Source organism: Trachemys scripta, chromosome 19, assembly GCF_013100865.1.
Source record: "Trachemys scripta elegans isolate TJP31775 chromosome 19, CAS_Tse_1.0, whole genome shotgun sequence".
Taxonomy (NCBI): Eukaryota; Metazoa; Chordata; order Testudines; family Emydidae; genus Trachemys; species Trachemys scripta.
This window is the reverse complement of record NC_048316.1, coordinates 13,770,929-13,794,329: the sequence shown is the minus strand read 5'-3', so window position 1 is coordinate 13,794,329 and position 23,401 is coordinate 13,770,929. Positions and strand designations below refer to the sequence as shown.

The 23,401-nt window shown below is 46.8% G+C and overlaps 1 protein-coding gene across 5 annotated transcripts in view; it reads right to left on the bottom strand.

Moving 5' to 3' along the window:
- The window catches only part of KAZN (kazrin, periplakin interacting protein), a 745,023-nt gene that overhangs the window by 239,128 nt on the left and 482,494 nt on the right, over nucleotides 1-23,401 (bottom strand). The window lies entirely within an intron of this gene.

Genomic DNA, 23,401 nt, shown 5'->3' with positions numbered 1-23,401 from the left:
GGCTCTGGCTGGGGGTGCAGGCTCTGGGGTGGAGCTGGGGATGAGGGGTTTGGGGTGTGGCAGGGGCTCAGGGCTAGGGCAGAGGGTTGGGGTGTGGGGTACGGGGTGGGGCCAAGGATGAAGGGTTCACAGTGCAGGAGGTGGCTCCGGATCAGGCAGAGGGTTGGGGTGCGGGAGGGTGAGGGCTCTGGCTGGAGGTGCAGGCTCTGGGATGGGGTGGGCCGGTGCCGGAGATGAAGAGTTTGGGGTGCCAGGCCCTGAATATTCCTGGAGCCCGGGCACCACAGGCTAGGGTGACCAGATGTCCCGATTTTAGAGTGGCGTGTAGAGTCCCCTGGCCCCCCCACCTAGGACCCAGACCTGCTGGCTGCTTCCAGGGCATGTGCAGTGCGATGCCAGGACAGACAAGCAGCCTGTTTTAGCTCCCCGCCATTGCACCGCTGACTGGGAGCTGCCCGAGGTAAGCCCATGCCCCAACCCCCTACCCCAGCCCTGAGCCCCCCCCAAACCTGGAGCCCCCTCCTGTACCCCAAAACCTCATCCCTGGCACCAGCCCAGGGCCTGCATCCCCAGCCCAGAGCCCTCACCTCCTCCCGTGCCCCAACTCCCTGCCCGAGCCTGGAGCCACCTCCTGCACCCTGATCCCCTCATTTCTGGCCCCACCCCAGAGCCTGCACCCCCAGTAAGAGCCCTCACCCCCTCCCACACCCCAACCCTCTGCCCCAGTCCAGTGAAAGTGAGTGAGGGTGGGGGAAAGTGAGCCACCGAGGGAGGGGAATGTAGTGAGTGGGGGGATGCGCTGGGAGAGGTTGGGGGGTTGTTTGAAGGCCAGAAGAGAGGTTTCAGGAAAGAGTTCTTTCAGGATGGGGTCCCATTGAGTATGGTTTGTAGTTGTTTGATGATAGCCGGTATGGTTTCTAGTGTCTTTCTTCTCTATACATTTGATTTCTAAATGAAAATAATAGCTACATATTAAGGAAATGTAATTGGGTTTGAGGCTGCAGGACCAGCTATGGAGGTACAGAGCTAGATTCCTGACTCACCCTGGTAGCCAGAGCAATTGGGTCTGATTAGAATCATTTGGGAACAAAAAAGACCAACCGTCTCCCTGTTGCAAGAAGGAAGAGCTGGAGGGTTCTGTAGGGAGAAATCCTAATTTGACCACCCCAGGACAAAGAGTGGGGGCTAAGGCTTATGTTTGTACACACAATCCTGTCCTAGGAATGAGATACTTTTAATAAAGAATAGAGGCAAACCATCCCAAGTGGAGTTGTTTGGGGGGTGGAGGAGAGTTGGGGGTGAATTTGGACAATATCCGTTGTGTGTCTCCTATGTCACGACTCAGGTGGAGGCACCCACCACCTGATTACTGGGTGGAACTAAAACAGGCTCTCAATTCACACAACACTGGTGATACAACGAAGTAGCAGAATCGGCCAAATACAGGGGTAAAATGGGTAGGGCAATTTCTGGACCTGAGCTTGGCAGAAGACCAGTGGTAGGTGAACCTTAGAACATTAGATTCCATTAAACACACAAACATTCTGATGCTTATTTGAACCTTACCCGATCCGGCATGAGCAGCACAAATGGGCAGGGAATGTCTAATCCCAACATGAGCTGGGAATACCATGAGGTCAACAACATTTTAAAACAAAGGCTAGAAGCCTGGATCTTGTCCTTGTTACATGGAAGAGGTGGTGGCTGTGTAATACCTGCTGGGGCTTGAAACAAACTGAATCCGAGCTCTGTGTAGCTCGAAAGCTTGTCTCTTTCACCGACAGAAGTTGGTCCAACACAAGATATTACCTCACCCGCCTTGTATCTCTCTGAAACAAAACAAAGTCAGTGGAAGTGCCCTTGGAATCTAAAACATCTGATTCTTTCCGTGGCCAAGACAAAGCTCTAGATCAGAGGCACAATTTAAAACTCAGCAGTCTGGGTTTTCCCGCCCCCCCCCGAAGACACACAGCGTTTAAAACTATTTCTGGAATTATTTCCACCTTTTCAGCATCCATCAGCATGTCTGTCAAAGCGCCAGCACGTTAAGCAATATTTCACCCGATGCTTACTCTGTTTGCAGCCTGTCACGCTGCCTTTCCCTTCGCGGCTCTGCTTACTCCAGCACTAGCTTTGCAAATGCCCAGACAATATAAAAATGTTTCATTTGCCTGGCTTCTTGCTGTACTTACCATCCTCCTAGCCCTAGCTGGTGATTTGTGTGTTTTAGGTCCCAATTGTGCAGGCTGCTACACGGAGTAAATGCCATTATGTCACACACTATGCTAAAGCCGCCTTTTTTTCTGGGGCTCTCTATTTACATGTTCCATGCCAATGGGCTTTTAATGATGTTCTAATGGTTTCTCTTTAGCTGGGGGTGGGGTGGGGAGGAATGTTAACGAGGTGATTCCCGCTGGCCTGGGATGAAGTCAGTGACCTACAGGAATAAGGTCTTTCTATCTCTATCTTCTCTCTGCTGGGCTGTGTGTGTTGGTGTCTGGGGGTGAGGCAATGACAGAGCAAAGAGCCTTTTTCATTACCAGTGCCGGAGCCCAGCAGACTGGGGATCCATTGCTCTACTGAGCTGTTGATAAGGAGCCTAATTGCCGTTGCTTGATGGACCTAATAGACAAGGTCAAACCCTGCCTTACCATTCACGGGTGGATGGGGAGTATTGGCCTAGCACATCTCTTTGATGTATTTTCTCTCAGATAATCATTAGTGTTGCCAGTTCCAAGTATTCCAAAAATCACAGAAATCATGAAATTGGTTTTAACATCGTGACTTTAAAAAAGGAAGGTTGGGTTCTTTTTATACATCCAGGTTATGTTTCCTGGCTTTTCTTCACCATCATGAGGGCCAGAACCTTTATTTTTAACCCCAAAATGAAAGCTGAGATTTTCACATATTCACATGACTCCAGGAGCTGGTGCTTTAAAAACACCCTCAAATATTGTGAGAGTTGGCAACACTTATGTACGAATCAGATCACAATGGTTGAGGGAAACCCCCCCAAAAAGCATTAAAGATTGCATGCAGTGGTCGCTAATGAAGAGTCAGCATTCATCCCTACCGTTAAAGCGCGTTGTTCTGGGATACTGCAGTTGAATGGCAAGCAATTGTGGGATCTCAGATAGCACAGTGTGGTTGGCTTTACAATACCAGCCGCAGTAGATCTATTTCACAAGCACGCACAAAGCAGTTTAAAAGTTTTGATAGCGGCAGTTCATGCCTGCCTGGAATTAAATAATGCACTAGATTACAAAGTTAATAAAAGCGACAGGCTTTTATTAATCTTAGCGCTTGCCATAATGCTCCGAGACAACAGGCACCCGTTTTGACAAAGTTATCATTGCTTCACACACGGCGAGCTGAGTGCTTAAAGAAAAAAGAAAAAAAAAAAAAGAAACCCCAAAAACCGGCAAACATAAACCTTCTGACACTACCATCAGCATCAGCAACATTATAGAACATAGGAAAGCCAGGAATTCCAGATCCAGGAAAGGACGAATGCCCCCTTCCCTCCCTCCATTTGGATATGGTGCTAACTGGTGGCAAGGCCGGGATAGCATAGGCAAGGCGTGATGTTAGCGACAGCGAGCATTCAGATGCTCTGAGGACAGTAATTCTGTGCTAGTTACGGAGAACGCCTGCGTGGCTGTTGGTCATGAGAACGGCACGTGCCATCAGTACTGTACGCTAGCAGAGTCCCGCCAGTTGTGCTCTGCAGAAGATCATAAAGGAAAAGAAACATGAGGAGAAAAGGAGCCAAAATGTTTGTGCATGGCCTAAAGGGAATCCATTAATTACTCACAGGCACAGCTTGTCAATAGCTGCATTCCCTTTAGGCCTCTGCTAAAATCGTCCCTTTGAAGAGTTGACGTTAACCAGGTCCATTGCTCTTCCTTTTTCCCCCCACATGCATGGATTCAAACCAGCAACGTGAGTATGGTGCAATTGCACCAGAGGCCATCTACTCCTTTGGAAATATCCCCTGGCACCGAGCGAAGCATTGGCTAAAACACCAACACAGCAATTTTCACAAGCTTGCCCCCTCCCCTCCCAACAGCTGCCAGGTGGCAAGAGAAAAGGCAACCATGGGTGGCTAGACATGCGGTTCCTGCATCTTGGCAGGGGGTTAGACTAGACGACTCTTGCGGTCCCTTCTTACCCTATGGTTCTAGACTTCTGATTCGGAGATGTTTGGGGGTGGGGAGAAATACCCCCCTAGCAGGAGCCGTGCATTTTAAAATTCGGCAAGGGCTCTAATTGCCACGCTAATAACTGGAGGTTTGATGCCGCATTGCCAATTCATAAGCAGTACAAGATAAGTTGCTCGGCATGTATCAAACGTGCCGTTGTGCTCACACCACGGTGCGCCACTTGAAGAATCTTAGTCATTTAGCTTTCTGATTGCAGAGCAGTTTCCCGATGCCATTCGGAAGTGAGAGAGATGGAAAAACAAACACTTAAACCTGTTTATTTTGAGCAAAACAGAATTTGTGATGGAAACGGGATCGCTCGCAAGCCCAATGATATCTTTGGATGGCACAGTGGGAAGGAGCACGTTTGCTCCCGGGTGGCGAAGGTGCTGTGGAAACAACAGATGCAAAAGGCTTCAAGATTGGAAGCTCTGTGCGGCAGGCGTATCTTTGCATTTTACGTGTATGCAGTGTTGCGCACGTTAGGGCTTGAATTCGGGGCTTTTGGGAGCTACCTCAATAAATAAATAACAACAACAATAATAAATAATAATAAATAATAATAATAATAATGGAAAGACAATTGATCTGAAATTGAAAGCTGCTTCTCACAGTGAAAAAATGAAGACATCTAAGCTGAAAAGGAAAGGAAGACTGGTCCAGTGGTCAAGGGCTTTAGCCTGAGTCCTAAAAGACCTAGGTTCAATTTTTGGCTTTGCAACAGACTTCTTATATGACCTTGGGCAAGTCACTTAATCCCTTTGTTCATCAGTTCCCCATCTGTAAAATGGGGATAATAGCAGTCCCCTACCTCACAGAGACATTGTGACGATAAATATATTAAAGATTGTGCGGTGCTCAGATAGCACAGTAATGGAGACCATATATGTACCTTAGACATATGGAACAACTAGTATTATGCGATTTCTGTCTCATCTTAAGCAGGGTTATTTTTCATTATCAGATGAAGTGAAGCAGAATATTCCCATTCTTTGTATGAAAATATGCTGTGAAACAAACCCAGAAGATGCAGAATGTTTTAGCACTGCATTTCCTCGGACTGTGAAATGCCAGAGAGCCATCAGCACACGAGGAGGTTGCAGCACAGAGAAACTTTATGCTTAGACACAATTCTGACGGAGCAAAAGAAACGTGGTCTTCGTGGTTATAGCATGTGACAGGGAGTCAGCCCCCACAGAAGCACAAACGCAGCCAGAGTGAATTTAATTCTTTAGCTGAGTGAAAACTGGCGTAAAAGTCGGTTGAGGAATTTGCTCAATTGTTCTGCTGCATAAAATGCTTTTCAAAGCTTTCCAGGAGGGCTTCAGCAGCTATTTAAAGTTACAGCACAGTTTGGAAAATCACCAACTCTCTTTTTATTTTAAAAAGGCCTGTTACTTTTGTGAAGGTTGCACCTATACTTGACCGCATTACACATTTAGGCCCCGATCCTGCACTTGGGTCTCCATGAGCAGACTCCTGCGCTCAGGGGGAGCCTTATTGACTTCCACTGGGCCCCTGGATTCACTCTCCTGGCCTGGATCCAGTTATTTTGTTGGTATTGCCATGGCATCTAGAGGCTCCAGCCAAGATCTGGGCCCCCTTGTGCCCGGCACCGTACAAACACACAGTAAGAGGCAGCCCCTGTCCTGAAGAGCTTACAAACTAAACAGACAGGACAGAAAAAAAGGTGGGAGATGGAGAGATTAAGTGATTTGCCCTAGGTGATGCAGAAAATCTGTGGCAGAGAGAGGAATTTAGCCAAGTTCCCACTGAGTCCCTCTCCAGTCCCTTAACCATAAAACCAATCCTCTTCACTGGATACTGGTAATCTGGAAACCAGTCCAGAACCAAACAGAGATGGCTTGCTCAGGCCAAAAGCTGTCACACGGTTTCCTTTTTCAATAATGAGAAATAGCAATGTGTAATAAAGTAACTTTTGGTTCCAGAAAAAAAACAGAAACTCGGTGAAGGACAGTATAGTATGTCTTGGCAATACCCCACCTGGGAAAAAATAAAAAGCTGTGAAGAATGCATTGGGTTTTATTCAGCTCCTGATTAAGTGCCAGCGCAGTGATATGATGTATGAAGAGTAGGGTGGATGCAGACATTTTAATCACTCAGACCAAGAGAGGGCTGCTGCTTAATGGAACTGTCGATCTTACTGACAGCTTACATCCGTAAATTCAGGCTTAGGAGCTGATGTGAGTGTTACCCCCTCGATGTGCCTCCTGTATAACTCCAGAACACTCTTTACACAGAGGCAAACCCCTTAATCACGGATTTCTAAGCAAAGGAAGAGAGAGCTTGGCCAACCCCAGAACCACTTATCCGAAGTTCTCCCCCTGCTAGGCCTATATTTGTAGTCCATAACTGCCTACTGCCGGGTTTCCTTTCACTTTCCTCTGCAACTCCCGACGGAGGCAGGATACTGGCCCACGGTTTGATGTCATATGGCCGTTCCCGTGTTCCTCTAACACTGGTGTGAATGTATTATGGATATAGAACCATCGTCACAGTGCTCACAATCCCATATTCATCTGGCTCACGGGACTTACGGTTACAAGACCCTCCCTCCAGCGCTTACTTTGTGCCAGGGCTGATCCCCAGCACCTCTAGGCTTGGCACTTCATAGCCCCGGGTCCTGTGGACTTGCTGCCTCAGTTATGAATGAAAAAACATTGCTTGAGGCCCGGCACCTCTTTCATTACAAATTAAGCACTGCCTCCCTCTGTACTTCCCTCCCTGCTCCCCCCGCTTGTCCGTCCCTCCATACAATCTGGCCCTTGGGGGTGCAAGAGCCTTCTCCTTTGCTCCTCCTGAAAAAGGCTTCTTGTATTTCTGCCCTCCCCCACACTGACTCTCCATCCCTTTTCAATCTCAGAGGAAATGTACATCTTTCCTCCCTTCCTGTTCATTCTGCTCTCCACGCCATTCTTCATGTCTGTAATCATGTTATTTAAACTTCATACAGTACTTGGGGATGCTATAAATGATGCTATAGTTGAAGTGTGACTTAATGGCCATTATCTTCCCCTGGACAAATAATTTTTAAAGAGCTAGAAATTAATTCCACTTCTACACACCTGGGGCGGGCACCACGCCTCTCTCTGTGTTTGTGTACAGCCCCTAGCACAATGGGATTGGAATCTTGAGTGGGTCTTCTGGGCACCACGATGTACCAGTAATAAATAATATTCATATATGGCTTTCAGAGGGGAAAATAAGGTTTGATCTTGGAGTACATAGAGAAGTCTAGCAAAAAATTCCATTAGAGTTGCGCGTGCATTGCTCCACCACACAAGCTGTACAATCGTGTGCTGCTGTCATCTAGTGGATGGAATGAGAACTGCTTAACTGTGTGTCATAAGACCTCTATAGCTATTAGAAAATCTTCTTTTATCCAAATGGCAGGTGGCTGTATCTTCTCTGCAGTAGGACCTGAGACCCAAACCTGCTGTCCCCATGACATTTCAAGTGACAATGATATGAAGCACAGTGAAGTTGTCAGATGGTCATGAAATTGCTACACCACAAAAATCTTGCATTAAATGTATATTTAAAACTAACTTCCATACACAGTGTCCCACGCAATTAAATCATTAGTGTAGATTACTTTTAAAAAACAAAAATCAGTGCAAAGAGCAACATTTATAATTGACAGTAATTGTTGCCAGCTTTATAGTTCATTAATTATAGTAAAAGCACTTTAAATGGATTTGACACAGCCATGCTGAAATCCTGGCTGTCACAGATGCAGGAAAAGGCGACGAAGAAATGCTAAGGATCTTGTGGCCTAAATTATCAGAAGTATTTAGTGATGTGGGTGCCCAATTTGGGACACCTTTAAAGCGACCTGTTTTTTCAGAAAGCACTGAGCACGCAACGTCTGAAAATCAGGCACGGTACGGTGTCTTAAGTTGGGCACCCGTCTCTTCCTTACTCTCCCTAGCTTATCAATGAACCAGGAACAAGACTGCTGAGATATGCCCTATGGAAGGGGGAACACCTGATTTTTTTTGAAGCAAAAATGTCTCTTTCAGGGCAGGTCTACACTACAAATTTACATCGGTGCAGCTGCACCAATGCTCTCCCGTTGGCTTAACTCCACCTCCGTGAGAGGTGGTAGGTACCTCAGTGGCAGAAACTCTCCCACTGACATAGCACTGTCCACAATGGGGTGTGTGGGGGGGGTAAGCTTGGTATAATTACGTCGCTCAGGGGTGTGGATTTTTCACACCTCTGAGTGACGGCGTTATACCGAAGGAAGTATGTAGGGTACACCGAGCCTTGGTACTGCAGCGTATCATCAATTCAGTACAGGTGCATGGCCTGAAAACAAGAACTAGCATCCAGAGAGAGCTGTGCAGACAGATATATTATGGGTACAGAGCTTATTTTAATTTTGGATTCTACCTCCTGCATTGGAAGGGGTTGCGGGGGGGAGGGAGGGGAGAAAGATGGATAGATTTCTCTGCTCCACTTTGATACCCTTGAAAAATTCACTGCATCAGAGCAGGGAAGCATGATGATAAAGGGAGGAAAGGGGAACTCGTGAAGAGAGATGAAATGGGAATTTTAAAATGTGGACAAGGAGTGATGGGAAAGAAGGAAGAGAATGTGGATTATCTGAATAGGGCACAAAGGATATGAAACTACAATAAGAAGCATTGCCAACTCTCACTATTTTATAGTCTAGCAATAATTTGTGCTTTTCTTGAAGTCTCAGCTCCTAGAGTCATGTGAATACGTGAAAACCTCAGCCTTCACTTTAAAAAAGTATGTTTAAAGCCCTCATGTAGTCAGGGGGAAGCTTGCAAATGTGACCCTGTGTATTATTCAGACTCAAAAACCAAGGCAAAGAAAAAGAACCCAAAAGCAATTTTAAATATCTATCTGATGATTTTTCAGACAAATTCATGGTTCTGCAGAAACCCGAATCATGATTTTTGAATGCTTGGGATTGGCACTATGGCAACAATTAACAAAAATAATAACTATTAGTGTTATTAGTGGCAAACAGATACCCAGGAAGCAGACGTACTGAATGAGAACTAAAGGGGATAGTCACTGATCATTTGGATTGGCGTTTGCAATGCAATATGGCAACAGAATAAAGACTATATAATTTTGGGCTGCGTGCTCCAAGGCTTCGCATCATGGACCCCACTGATACAGCTTTGATAAGATCTCACCTGGACTGTGTTTGGTTCTGGGCATTTTATCAGAAAGAAACTGACGAAAGTAAGAAAAAGAACAACACTAATTACCAGGGGGCTTTAAGGATTTGGAGGAAAGATTTTTTGGGTGAGATCGGTTAGTGTGAATCACTAACTCCACTGATTTCACCAGGTGAAAATCTGGTTCAATATGTACAGTTTGACTGAGCAACAACATGGGAACAGAAATGACTACAAATAACTGAAGGATGTAAACACCCCATAAAGTAGAGGAATAGGGTAATTCACAGTGATAAAATTAGGAGCAATGAGATAAAATTAATTTCAACTAGGTGTCAGGAAAAACTTCTTCTGAATCTTTACCTCCCACACTGTATACAGTACAATCAAAAATACCAATGAGGAAAATACACAACAGTGTAAAAGATCCGAGATTGAGCTCAGTTTGATGCATGGATTAGGTCTCTATGGCCTAAATCATGGAATTACTCCTATCCCTGTTTGGGGGACAGTAAATGACTCTCGGCAGATTAACACTGTCAAGTTTTTATTAATTTAAATCCTAATCACAGAATCCAGATCTGATTTTAAATTGGCCCCATTCCAAAATGGAACCCAGCAAACATCTACAAGTGAACTGCCTTGATTTTCAAAACAAATACAAACATTAGACACTGGGCCCAAATACAAGCACCCCAAACCGCTCACGCACTTGGGCCCTGATTCAGGAACGCACTTAAACATGCACTTAACTGAAAGTGTGTGCTTAAACCCCCATCAACTGAAATGCAATTTATGTACCTTTTTAAAGTTAAGCATATGCTTAAATGAGTTCACCAATCAAAGCCTTAAGCAATCCAATGGAATCAATGGCCTGATTACTGAGGGTACATCTACACTACAGCGGGGAGTCGATTTAAGATACGCAAATTCAGCTACGTGAATAGCGTAGCTGAATTCGACGTATTACAGCCGACTTACCCCGTTGTGAGGACGGCGGCAAAATCGACTTCTGCCGCTTTTTGTCGGCGGCGCTTACTACCACCTCCGCTGGTGGAGTTAGAGCGCCGATTCGGGGATCGATTGTCGCGTCCCGACGGGACGCGATAAATCGATCCCCGAGAGGTCGATTTCTACCCGCCGATTCAGGCGGGTAGTATAGACCAGGCCTCAGTTGTGTAAATTTACTCAGGTGCTAAGTGTTTCAAGGATCAGGACTGAAGCAAGGAACTGAAGGAAATACATGACACAGCCAATATCATGTACAACTGCATGCGCTATTAAGTGATTTGTAATCATCACTTCAAGCCTAGACCTTCTCTCTCAATTTCAATGGCTTCAGGCCAGATTTCTTTAGGACTGAATGGAGAGAGAGAGATTTTAATTTTTCATAAAGTGCTTTTGTCTTTCCCTACACATATGGAGAAGGGAATGGGGGGTGGGGGGGAGGGAGTCAATGCTTTGTATCTATGACATTTAATCTACTTCTTCTATATCAGCCTGGATTCTTAAGATAGGGGGCTCCTGGTTGATTTACGGTATTACTTTGAAGAAAAAAAACAAATATGGATTCAAACTCCATCTTCACAATTGTCAATATTAATGTAAGTTTTCAGGTTTCACTGACTTAGCTCTATGCTTACACAGGGGAAACCAAAAAATATTTTGTATTCTCTGTGCGGGGTAGGTTACTAAGAGACCCTTTTTCCTTCCTTAACTCCATAAGGAGCTGATATTTTTCTTTCCCATTAGGTCTACATTTTAGATACATTGTCTAACAGATTATACATGTCGGGGCAGATTCTGATCTCAGTTACACAGGGCAAATCCAGAGTCACTTCAGAGAGCCGGATGCTGATGGTTACATCAGGACTATTCCAGACTCACTCCCACTGGGAGAGAGTCTTATAAAAAGGTTTCACGTGAGTTAGCTGGCTGATCTGCTAACTCATGTGAAACCTATAAACTTTCTTAGTTTCATTAGGATTTTACCTTGAGTTAGTTAACTCAAATTAGCTATCATTTAGATACGAGTTTGCAATGTTAAGAATACATCTTTTTTATTCTATATTTATAGTGAAGACAAGGTCTTATTCTGGCTTTACACCAGTGTAACTCCATTGTCTTGAGTCCTTTTGATTTATACTGGTATAATGCGAAATCGGAATTGGGCCTAGTGACTTGTTCTACCTCAATGGAGTTGCTTCAGGTTTACACCTGCGTTAACCATGATTCAGATCTGGCCCAGTTTTTTTGTCTCGAGCTAATTGCTTCTGTTTTTATAGTCAGTATTTCCTTAGAAGCTACTGTTAAAACGCAGACCTTTGTGATCTGAGGCTGGGATTTTCAAAGCAGCCTAAGGGAGTTAAGCACCCAATTCCCAAATAATTTACTCATTCTCTCAGCCTCTCTTGAAAATCCCATTTTAAATATCTAAGCCTTTCTTTGAATGACACAGGCAATGAAGCAGCTGACCTCAGAATGTCATCTATACATGAAGGACCTATCATGCTTAGGGTTGCCAACTTTCAACTCACACAAAACTGAACACCCTTGCCCCGCCCCTCTTCCGTGGCCCCGCCCTCGCTCACTCCATCCTCCCCACCCTCACTCACTTACTCATTTTCACTGGGCTGGGGCAGGGGGTTGGGATGCGAGAGGGGGTGAGGGATCTGGCTGGGGGGGGGGTTGGGAGGGGGATGAGAGTTGAGGAGTTTGGGGTGCAGGAGGGTGCTCTTGACTGGGATCAAGGGGTTTGGAGGGCGGGAGGGGAATCAGAGCTGGGGCAGGAGATTGGGGTGCCGGGGCGGGGGGGACTCAGGGGTGCAGGCTCTGGGCGGCGCTTACCTCAAGCAGCTCCTGGAAGCAGCGGCATGTCACCCCTCCAGCTCCTATGCGGAGGCATGGCCAGGTGGGTCTGCACGCTGCCCAATCTGTAGGTGCAGCCCCCACAGCTCCCATTGGCCGCGGTTCCTGGCCAAAGGGAGCTGCAAGGGCAGCGCCTGGGGCAGGGGAGTGGCTGCACCTCTGCATAGGAGCCGGAGGGGGGACATGCTGGCTGCTTCCCGGGAGTCATGCGGAGGCTAGCAGGGAGCCTGCCAGCCCCGCTGTACAGCGCCGCCAACCGGACACCTGGTCACCTTATGCTTTAAATTTACTACCCTGAACTAACAAAACACAAGAATCTTTTAAAAAGGCAGTGACTGGCAACTCAAGGCATATAATAGGTTACTTTCATGTAACATAAGGTGTACTCCAAATACACCAGTGGCAACGACTAGAATTAGATCTTCACCTTGGGGCAGCGTTTGGGTTTGAGGCATTCACGTTCACGTGCAATACTGTTAAACTGTAATGAGCCAAGGACAGCCCTGAGTCCTAGATTCAAATCCAGGTTTAACTCCAAGTTCACAGCCTGAGCTCACTGTCAAAGCTCTGCGCCCTCTCAGGTCTCTGGACTCTAGCCACTGCCTTGCTCAGGATGGAAGCAAACAATTCTTCCATACTCTGACTAGGCCCTGGACATCAACTACAATAACCTCAGCAGGTCCGACTTATGTTCAGCACCTGCCGTTTTCTGTTCCCTCCCGGAGCAATGACCGTGGTAATCAGCGACCAAACAGCCTCCGTACAGCCAAGTAGCCTTGGTTTAGAACTAAAGCACTTCAAAGAAAACAGATCTTAAAACAACAGTCTATATCAGAGGTCCCCCAACAGTGGGGTGCAGAGGAACATTTGTGGGAGGCATGGAGGGCTCAAGCCAGCCCCCCAAGGGGGTGGACAAGGAGCGCCACCCAGCCCCGCCCCGCCCCCAGCTCTGCCCCAGCCACAGACCTGGCACCTGATCAGGTACCTGGGCCCGTCCTCATCCCCAGTCTCGGTGCGGCTCCGCACCTGGCTGGGGGACCGGCTGCCAGCCTACTTTGCAGACCAGCTGCAGTTCTGCTCCCACCCCCAGCCTCAGCCCCTGGCCGCAGCTCTGTCCCTGTCCCTGCTCGAGACCCACCCCCAGCCTCAGCTCCTTTACCCCGTCCATGACCCCGCTGTCAGGGGGTGGGCAGGGCACGGAAGGGGCAAGGCAGGGCCCGACCCTCAAAAGTTTGGGGACCACTGGTCTATAAGCACACTGGCCTCTTCTTAAGGCATACTCTTCCCTACGCCTTCCCCAGCTCCATGCTTCAGTACACACTCCTGCAGGACCTAGATCTGTGCCCATGCCAGAGCTCACTGACAGCTCCCTCCCCTCTCCTCAGGGGGCTTTTAGACCTTCTGACCTACAGGCATAGCAAGGAACGCACTTAAACTTTTAGTCATACTGTGAGATCCTTGAAGTCAACAACTTCCCCCACTGCCTTTCAAGTGTTTGATGGGCTGTTTCTTATCTGGAGAGCACTTGTGTTGCCTTCCTGCACGGTCTTCATTGCATCCAAGCATTGCAAGTGTATAATGAACATTCCACTATCCCAGGATAAGTGATAGTGTCTCTCTCAATATCTAGGTTGCATACAAGGAGTTTTAAATGATTATGCAGCATCTCTACCACCTATCACACATCCACCATTGACCCCCTATGGCAAAAGTCTTCAGATCTGCGGGCTGTGGTTTGGCCTACTATAGAGATGAGAAATATGGATTCATACCAAGTCCCAATCCAATGCCTTAACCAAAAGTCCATCCTTCTACTTGGCTGACTGCTCTTTTATTCTTTAAGCCTCTTTATATCCCGCAACATTGAATAGATTATAAAATACACTCCAGTGACAATGACTAGTCTAGCATGATCGCATTTCACAAGCAAGAGGCAAGGAGCTGGGGAGAAGGGGCAGCCGAGATGTGCACATCCCACGTCATGTAGCAGATACGGGGAGAAGAGGACCTGGAGTGGTCTCCAACCTTGCTGAATGGCGACCAGGATTCTCCACAGCCTGGTTGGATGGAGGATTCCTTCTTCCTCTTTCTCCCCTGAGCGCCTATCACTCAGACTAGAATTGCTCATGTTTGTTAGGTCTTCTGGCAGGGCAGGGAGAGACATATGCTGGATTTTGACCATCTGTGTTTTTCTCATTGAGAAATCTCATTTAAACCTTGACTTCACTCCAGAAAGAAAACCTATTAAGATTAACTCTCCAGCATACCTATATGAAAGAGGCATGGATGCTCTTGTATCAATGGTCTGGCAAAGGCCCTTTATCTAAAGACCCACTAATGTAACTATTACTGACACCTGCAAATTTGGGGGAGCTATTAACTTGAACTTCTCACTCATTTCTCTCCAGCCTTCTCCCTTCTCTCTGCAGTTCTATGCTCTTCTAGATCACATAGGACTGTTCTTTGCTTCCACAACAAAAAAAAAAATCACTTCTTCAGCACTCTGTTTTCAAAAGCAAGCCAACCAAAGCCAAAAGGAACTAGTATAATGTTCCTATGCTACCCTCCATCAACAAACTGGAGCGGACAGCCCTGGACTCTCAAACTACCTATGAAAACAAACCAATGGGCCAAATCTACCCCGGTGTTACTCCACTGAAGGCAATGGTGTTACCCCAGGGGATGACTTTAGCTCAAGGGCCAACATTTTCAAAAAAGTGGTTAGTGCTTAGGAGTTCAACCTGAGACATCTTAAAGGCACCTGATTTTCAGAAGAAGCGTTCTTTTGGAAAATCAGGCCCCTTTAAGGTATCTCAAACAGGGCATCCAAAAACTGACATCCAAAATCATAGGTACTTTGGAAAAATCTTGATGACAGTCCAGCGGTCATGCTATCATACAGTAAAAAAACAGTGGATATTAGAGAGGGATGAATGAGACTGCTTAAAACAAGGAGAAAATTCAGCTAGCTTTATTTCTCTGCTCACTTTAATTCTTTGGCAGTTTTGCTCGTTTACGCGAGATCAGCACATTATAAAATGATAAAACATTTAATTCCCGCTTGAGTGAGAGTGACCATAGCAACACAGTCCCTCTGGGATTACAAATATTTGATGTGCTCGAAAAGAAAACAAAACTGTCCCAAAATGACACCCGAGACAGAAACAATCTGGCTTTGCAAAGAAGTTTAACCTTCAAAATATGTCACTTAATTCTTGTCAGGATTTCTGCACAACTCAGAGGTTAAAAAACAAAACCCCAGAACAGTATCTACTTCTCTTTTTTCTTCTTTATAAACTAAACTGCAGGAAATAGATTGGATTTTTAAACAAAATGACTACTAATAAACTTAATACCATTAAAATTCAAACTTCAATGAAGATTGACACCCCAGTCAGTCCTGGGTACAAATCACCCAGCGCATAGTCATTCTGTGCTGCCCATCGCTGTTAATTTTCTCCTTTATTTAAAACAAAACCAAACCTCAAGGAAACAAACTGTTCATCAATCCGACTCACTGGCCTGCATTCAGTGGATGCAATTTAGCAGGGTAACGCAACTCTCCGCAAAGTTTCCCAGCTTCTGTTGGCCCAGAGCCTGACGGACGACATCTGTCAGAGTAAAGGCCATTGGGGTGAGGGGGCGGAGTGAGACAACACAACTTACGCTCGGCCAATGGCCTCTGCAGGAGCCCGCGGCTCTGGGGCAGCGTGCCTGGGGACTGATCCAGGCTCTGAGAGTTGGCACCGCGGGTTTTTCTTTAGTGTAGACGTACCCATTGTCTCCATTGGGATTTGACAGCAAATTAGTTATTTCCATGTTAAGCCCTCTCCCCTCCCCCCCCCCGCGCGCACACACACACACACCCCTTTTCTGCAGTGAAGACCAGCCCCAAAATATTAATGTGCCAATACAAATTGAACCCAGTCCCCCTGCAAAATACGACAAAGCCACAGCAAACACCTCCAGAACCTACCTCATTGGGTACTCTCGCCACCCCCAAGCTCTGTATGCAGACTGGCTCCCTGGTGGGTCTGACTGCTACTTATTTACAAATTGGGATTTATTGCACCAACTACCAGATTGGCTTCCTACTACCAGCGTCAGAATATTGACAGCCCTGTGTTTCTCACTGAGTGCATCGTTTGCCTGTAGCAATTCATGTGCATTCTGTGTACCTGTTTGCATCTTTTACCTGTATTACCTCATCTTCTCTGTGCTCTCCTGCACTTATCCATCTGGATCACAAATGAACAGTTGATAGGAAATCAATGTGACAGATTAATCTAATCTAGATTAGATTAGATACAGAGCATAGATTATATTGGCAGAAACCGACACAGGCGAGAATCAGGCAATAGTGCTGAAATATCCTAAGAAAGGGTGCTGCCCCCCAAGCCAGAATCAGGACGTGATAAGAGATTTAATCCAAGGGTGAGGAACCTCTATATAGATACCTGGGGAGAGATGTTGGCTAACCATTATACCAATCGGTGGGGCAAAACATGCACCCCTTATTCACGTGAGCAATTCTTACTCACACAAGCCGTCCCATTGATTTGATGAGGACAATGCTTGTAAGTGAGAACGACACGGTGAGCAAGAGTAGGGAGATCCGGTCCAATTGTTTAACATAAGGGTTCAGACGGGAAGGTGTGCGCCAAAAGCACATGATATTAGCATCTAAGGCCTTGGTTCTGCCAAAATTTATAGATGTGCTTAAATTTATGTATGTGCATAATCCCACTGACTTCAATGGGAAAACTCCTGCACATAAAGTTAAGCATGTATATCAGTGTTTGCGGAATCAGAATTTAAATCTGTAAAGCCCCTTAAGGATCACTTAAGAGCTAAACACACACACACACACACACACATATTTATACATGCACACCTTTTTTTACACTTGTGGCTGGATATAAACTTGATTTATTCCAATTAATCCTATATCTGGAGATTTGACTGTGGTCTTCAGCTACTTGGGAAATCCTTCTGAAAGATTGCTTGGGGTTATAGAGGGATTATATTGTTTAGTGAGCCAGTTATTATCCCTCAGATAAGAGGATCTGATCCTAACAGAAAGGCAATGGTTCTATGATATTTGCAAATAAAAATTAAAACAGAGATTTCAGCAGGCTTGCTTAGCCTTGTCCTTTATCTTAAAAGGGGGCTTGTGAAGAGGAAAAGACATGATTTGTTCTAACTCTTCCTGAAACAGACATGGCTTGGTAGGGATTCAGCGATGGCAAAATGTTAAGACATTAACGGCATAACTATTGGGGGGGAAAAGGTCACTCACCAGCTCAGTGGGACAGATTCTGTGAATGCAACAGGGACTTGCATGCAATAAATAAATAAATAAATAAATGAAAATAGCTCTTTGCGTGCTCAGCCATCCGGTCTGCATGCACAAATGTCCCTTTCCATGCATAAATACAGAGCTAGCACAGGCAAGGGGCACACACATTTTCTATTATCTCAGTTTAGGTGTGAATGCCTGAAAAACTGACCTTTGATGACAAAGATTCAGGCAAGCACCCCATGTCAGGAAAGCATCCAAGCAGGTGTTGAGTCCCACTAAAGTCAAAGGGATTTAAGCAGACGCTTGAAAGTTAAGTATGTACTTTCGTGCTTTCCTGAATTGGAGCCCACGTTAGGTAAACTTGACAACGTTGTGCAATTTAAAAGGTTCCCTCCGTCATTCCAAATAATGGAACCTTGCGTGCTGAGAACATCCGCTACCTGCTAACCAGTTCAAATCCCATCGGTGCTTATTTTAGCTAACCTAAGTTCAGCTCTTATGACACCACCAAAAAAATTGAAAGATAAGGAGTCAAAAAGCAGCTTTTTCCCCCTGCAGTTATAAACTGACACAGTTATAACATAGTCATTTATAACTGAATCTCCGTCATTGTAGAGAATCCTTTACAATTAATACAAGATATTTCTTCTTCTTCTTTTTTAACCTAGGGTCAAGGATAAACCCAGCGGGAAGGAATTCATTTCCTTAATCTGTTTTTGAAAGGGGCAAGATTCTCAGCACTTACTTTCACCAGCCAACATTCAGTAAAGAAAAAAAGCTTCCATTATTTACACTCTGAATGGTTTTGTTTTGCTTTCATAAGACACTGATCGGGCAGTTAAAGATTCAGGAGCATTTCCTTGTGAGAAAAAGCAGACGTGCTCATGGAATGAAAGGAGCAAATGTCTTCAATGCCATTCCTCCCTCCCAAATACTGCCAAGGCCAATGTAACCCTGAGGATTTTCCCTACAATTAGGCTCAAGTTGCAAAGTTCAGATCCAAATTTGGATCCTGAAAGTTTGGTGTTACTTGGATCCAGGATTCTGGGACAGGCCCAACTCTATTTACCCCTCCTGGAATGTTTCCATGGGCTTCAAAGCAGTTCCTCCGGATTTCATTACCAGCGAGTTCAGGTCAAAGAATTGACACTTTGTAAAAGGCAGTGGCACCCTTCACCAGGACCTCAATAGGAGGAGGGCAGTGCTGCAGTTTAGACTCCAATTTAACACCAGGCCACTCAAATTGGATGTTTCCCTCACTGCTCATTACTGGGGGGAAAATAACATCAGAAATATTGAATCTCGAAAACAAGGTTATAGGAGACTTCAGATGTGTTCAAGAAACTAAACCCCAGATCACTTCAAACGCCTGCCTGCATTCCTGTGTTGTGCCTCTCACAGACCCAGAGAGTCCTTGGCCTCTATGCAAAGAATGCCAGCGACGGGGCCAATTAGTTTAATCACATGGACATCTTTCCACAGGGAGCTGGTGTCTGGCGGCCAAATAGGCCACCAAATAGCTACTGGACGACAACTACTTTCAGTCACTATCAGCTGGTCTGTGTTCAACTGGGCAATCCGGAGGTTAAAGACTCTGGGCCAGATCCTGAGTTGGTGTAAATTAGCTTAGTTCCACTGAAGTCAAATGAGCAACGCCGGTTTACACCAGCTGAGGATCTGGCCCCACTAATCTCATTCTTAGAGCTGGCTGGAAAATTGTGCCTGAAAGTATTTTTGAGAAGAATTCAAAAATCGTTTTTGCAATTTTCTGAACACACACACACCCACACCCACACCCACACACACCCATTTCTCAACCATCTCTACCCATCACAATCCCTAAAGGCCAGCCAGATCCCCTCTTGTTTTACCTTCAGCCTCCACTTGCAATCTGACATGAACGTTCGCTGCTTGATTTATATGTACTGAGACTGTAGCTAGTCTTTTTTTCTTTGCTAGATCCTCTCCAGTTTCTTAGGGCTTTATGGCAGAGGTCTGAAGCGACTTGCTGACACTAATTGCCCTCTATGTTAAATATGAATCGTGCTCCGATTAACTGATCTGTCACCAGACTCCCTTGGCGAGGAAGGAAATGTAGTGGGTCCAGAACTGCTAGCTACTCTTATTTTTCTAACAACATTTCAGATTTGGACCTCCACAGCATTGGGAGAAACTAACAGCCACACTAGACTTCTTTACCCCCCAAATATGAGACAACAATCCATTTAATTCAGAGCCAAATTGCATGGAGAAGGGGGAAGATGGGGATAGGATTTATAGAATTAAAAAACAACAACAAACAGGAAACTAACTAGATATGTGGCAAAAATCCCCCATCCTTTGCCTGGGATTTTCCAGTCTTTTTTTATGGCTTGATCTTGCGCCTAGGACTAACCCCCTTTACTCATGGGGTTAGTTCTATTATTTCAGTGGAACTGCCTGTAAGTAAAGTTATTCATGCTTAGGCTGGTGGTTTTCAAAGGAACATAAGGGAGTTAGGCACCTAAACCCTATTGAAAAATCAATGAAACTCAGTTGCCTATCTCCCTTAGGCTGCTTTTAAAATCCCATCCTTAAATATGTGCAGATGCAGGCCCGTAAACCTCATCCTGAAAGTAACTCTGCATGTGCAGACCCCTTCATGGAGTGCCTTCAAAGAGACACTGTGACCCAGTCAATGGGCTTCAGCGAGGACCTAGAGGTCTGTTCACCTGGATCAGGCCCTTCCACTGTAAGGTCTGTGAGGCAGATATCAAATATCCCCTCAAAACCCCCAAAAGTTGTAGAGAAAAATGGACAAATTTCCATCTTCTATCCCAGAAAATACATTTTGACCCAAAATTTCTGGCCTGCTCTAATGAACAGCAACAATGCACGTTGCCACCACTGGGCTTAAACAGACATCGGGAGGAGCTGTTCTGCTCAATCCCCCACTTCCTTTCCTTTATTTTATTGCTCATGTATTAAAAAAAGAGAACACAGAATCTTAACATTTCTGCCGCACAGACAAGGAAAAATGCTGGGTTACGGAGAGCTCTGAAAATCAGAAACCCTCTCTACCATTTCAGACACTCTGTCACAAAAAAACCCCCCATCCTCGCTGCATGTCAGTGTTTGCTTTCACTTACCATGCAAGGGGAAATATTTTGACTTGCAGAGCCCTCTGCAGAAGCCTGCGGTAGCATCGCTGACACACACGTTCCATTAGCGAGGGCAGTTTGACAGGTTTCTATAAACCTTTAAATAAGAAACTGTTATGCTTTGATCTGGTCTCTTTTACAGTTATCTTCAGGCCGGCGCCTCAGGAAGAAAGAGAGAGTGTGGGTGTCTCTCTCTCTCTCACTTAGCTAAAATTCCACAGCAACTTACATCTGTTTTCTTTATGGTTTTTATTATTTAGGCTAAATCAATATCACCGCCACAGACGCGTTTAAATTCAGATCAGAGCGGGATTCCGCTTTGACGTGGAGATGGGAAGTGAGGTATTAGCCTGGGCACTTCTGCAGAGCAATCTACTGATCACGAGCTAGACAGGGTCCAGCCCTGTGCGGATGTGAAAGGGATAGGAGAAGGTGCAAGGAGCTTTCCCTTGATGGAGCCCATCGGTATGAACTTCTAGCACAGATGGGAATGGACATATTCAAGTCGGTGCAAGACTGATCTACCAGCAGAGTGGAAGATGGGACCATGGATGTTAAGAGAAGGGGCAAGGGAGCCGCGAGCAGGTTTCAGGGCGGCCGCCAAGCAGGGCCAGCATTAGACTTGCTGGGGCCCAGGGCAGAAAGCTGAAGCTCCCACTGCATGGGGCTGAAGCCCAGGGCCCCGAGTCCTGCCACTCAGGGCTGAGGCCAAAGCCTGAGTAACTTAGCTTTGTGGGAACCTACTGGGGCATGGGGACCCAGGCAATTGCCCTGCCTGCTACCCCTGATGTCGATCCTGGCTTTTAGAAGCAGAAAAACAGTTGCTGTGCACCACATGGGCCGTGGAGTTTTTATAGCACGTTGGGGGGCCTCAGAAAGAAAAAGGTTGAGAACCACTGGTCTATTGCACCCCAGATGTCCGCACTGTTCTGTCTGCACTTAAACTAGACTGAGCACCCTGGGGCAGGGACCGTGTGTGGTTACTGACTTGCACAGCACTGCTGGCGTTCAGTAAAAAATTAAAAGTAAGGGTGCAAGTGTGTGGGGGGGGGGGGGGGGGGGAAGAGGAAATGCCACTTAGGAAAAGGACAAAGGAGAATAACGTTCATGGGCTTGGGGAAAGAAAGTAGCTCAACTAAATTACCCTCCAGGCCAGCCATGGAAAATGCCTAGGCTAAGCAATGCTGCCCCAATGCATCCTATTCCTTGGAATACCTCCCTCCCCCACGCGCACACACACACACACACACACACACACACACACACACACACACACACACACACACACTGAAAGGATTTCTGTACCCAAAATAGAGTTGCCAGGTGTCCAGTTTTTGACTGGAACACCGGTCAAAAAGGGACTCTGGTCAGCATCGCTGACAGGGCCCTTAAAAGTCCAGTTGGCGGGGCTAAGACAGACTCCCTGCCTCCGCAGCTCCCATTGGCCGCAGCACAGGCAGTATGCACCATGGAGACCTGCCTGGCCATGTCTCCACCTAGGGGCTGGACATGCTGGCCACTTCTGGGAGCCGCGCAGAGCCAGGACAGGCAGGGAGCCTGCCTTAACCCTACTGCGCCGCGGACTGGGAGCCGCCTGAGGTAAGCGCTGCCGGCCGGAACCCACACCCTGAACCCCTGCCCCAGGTCAGAACCCCTCCTGCACCCTAACTCCCTCCCATAGCCCACCCCCTGCACCCCCTCCAGCACTCCAACCCCCTACCCCAGCCCTGAGCCCCCTCCTGCACCCCAACCCCCTACCCGAGCCCTGAGCCCCCTCCCTTACCCAAACTCCCTCCTGGAGCCCACACCCCCCATCCCCGCACCTCAACCCTCTGCTCCAGCCCCGAGCCCCCTCCCGCACTCCAAACCTCTTGGTCCCAGCCCAGAGCCCCCTCTTGCACCCCAAACCCCTCATCCCCAGCCCCACCCCAGAGCCCACATCCCCAGCTGAAGCCCGCACCTCCTCCCACACCCCAACTCCCTGCACCAGCCCAGAGCCCCCTCCCGCACCCTGAACCCCTCATTTCTGGCCCCACCCGGGAGTCCGCACCCCCTCCTGCACCCCAAACCCCTGCCCCATCCCAGTGAAAGTGAGTGAGGGTGGGGAAGAGCAAGTGACAGAGGGAGGGGGGCTTGAGTGAGTGGGGACGGGGCCTCAGAGAAGGGGCAGGGCAGGGCCTTGAGGGAGAGGGGGTGGGGCTGGAAGCAAGGGCATTCGATTTTGTACAATTCGAAAGTTGGCAACCCTAACCCAAAAGCTCCCAGCCCTTACGTGCTGCCATGCATAGGTTGAGTGTATACGACAGGGTTATGTCAGCATAGCTACAGCAACATACTGTAATGCTGGTGCAATCTCCATAGCACAGCGTCTGGGATTGTCTACATTTAAAAGGCTACAGCAGGACAGCTGAGAGGCTGCAGATACACCACTGGAGTGCTTCAGTGTATCATAGAATCATAGAATATCAGGGTTGGAAGAGACCTCAGGAGGTCATCTAGTCCAAGCCCCTGCTCAAAGCAGGACCAACACCAACTAAATCATCCCAGCCAAGGCTTTGTCAAGCCTGGCCTTAAAAACCTCTAAGGATGAAGATTCCACCACCTCCCTAGGTAACCCATTCCAGTGCTTCACCACCCTCCTAGTGTAGACACTACCTACGCAGATGGAAGGGGTGATCCACCTCCTCGAGAGGCGGTGGCTAAGGCGAC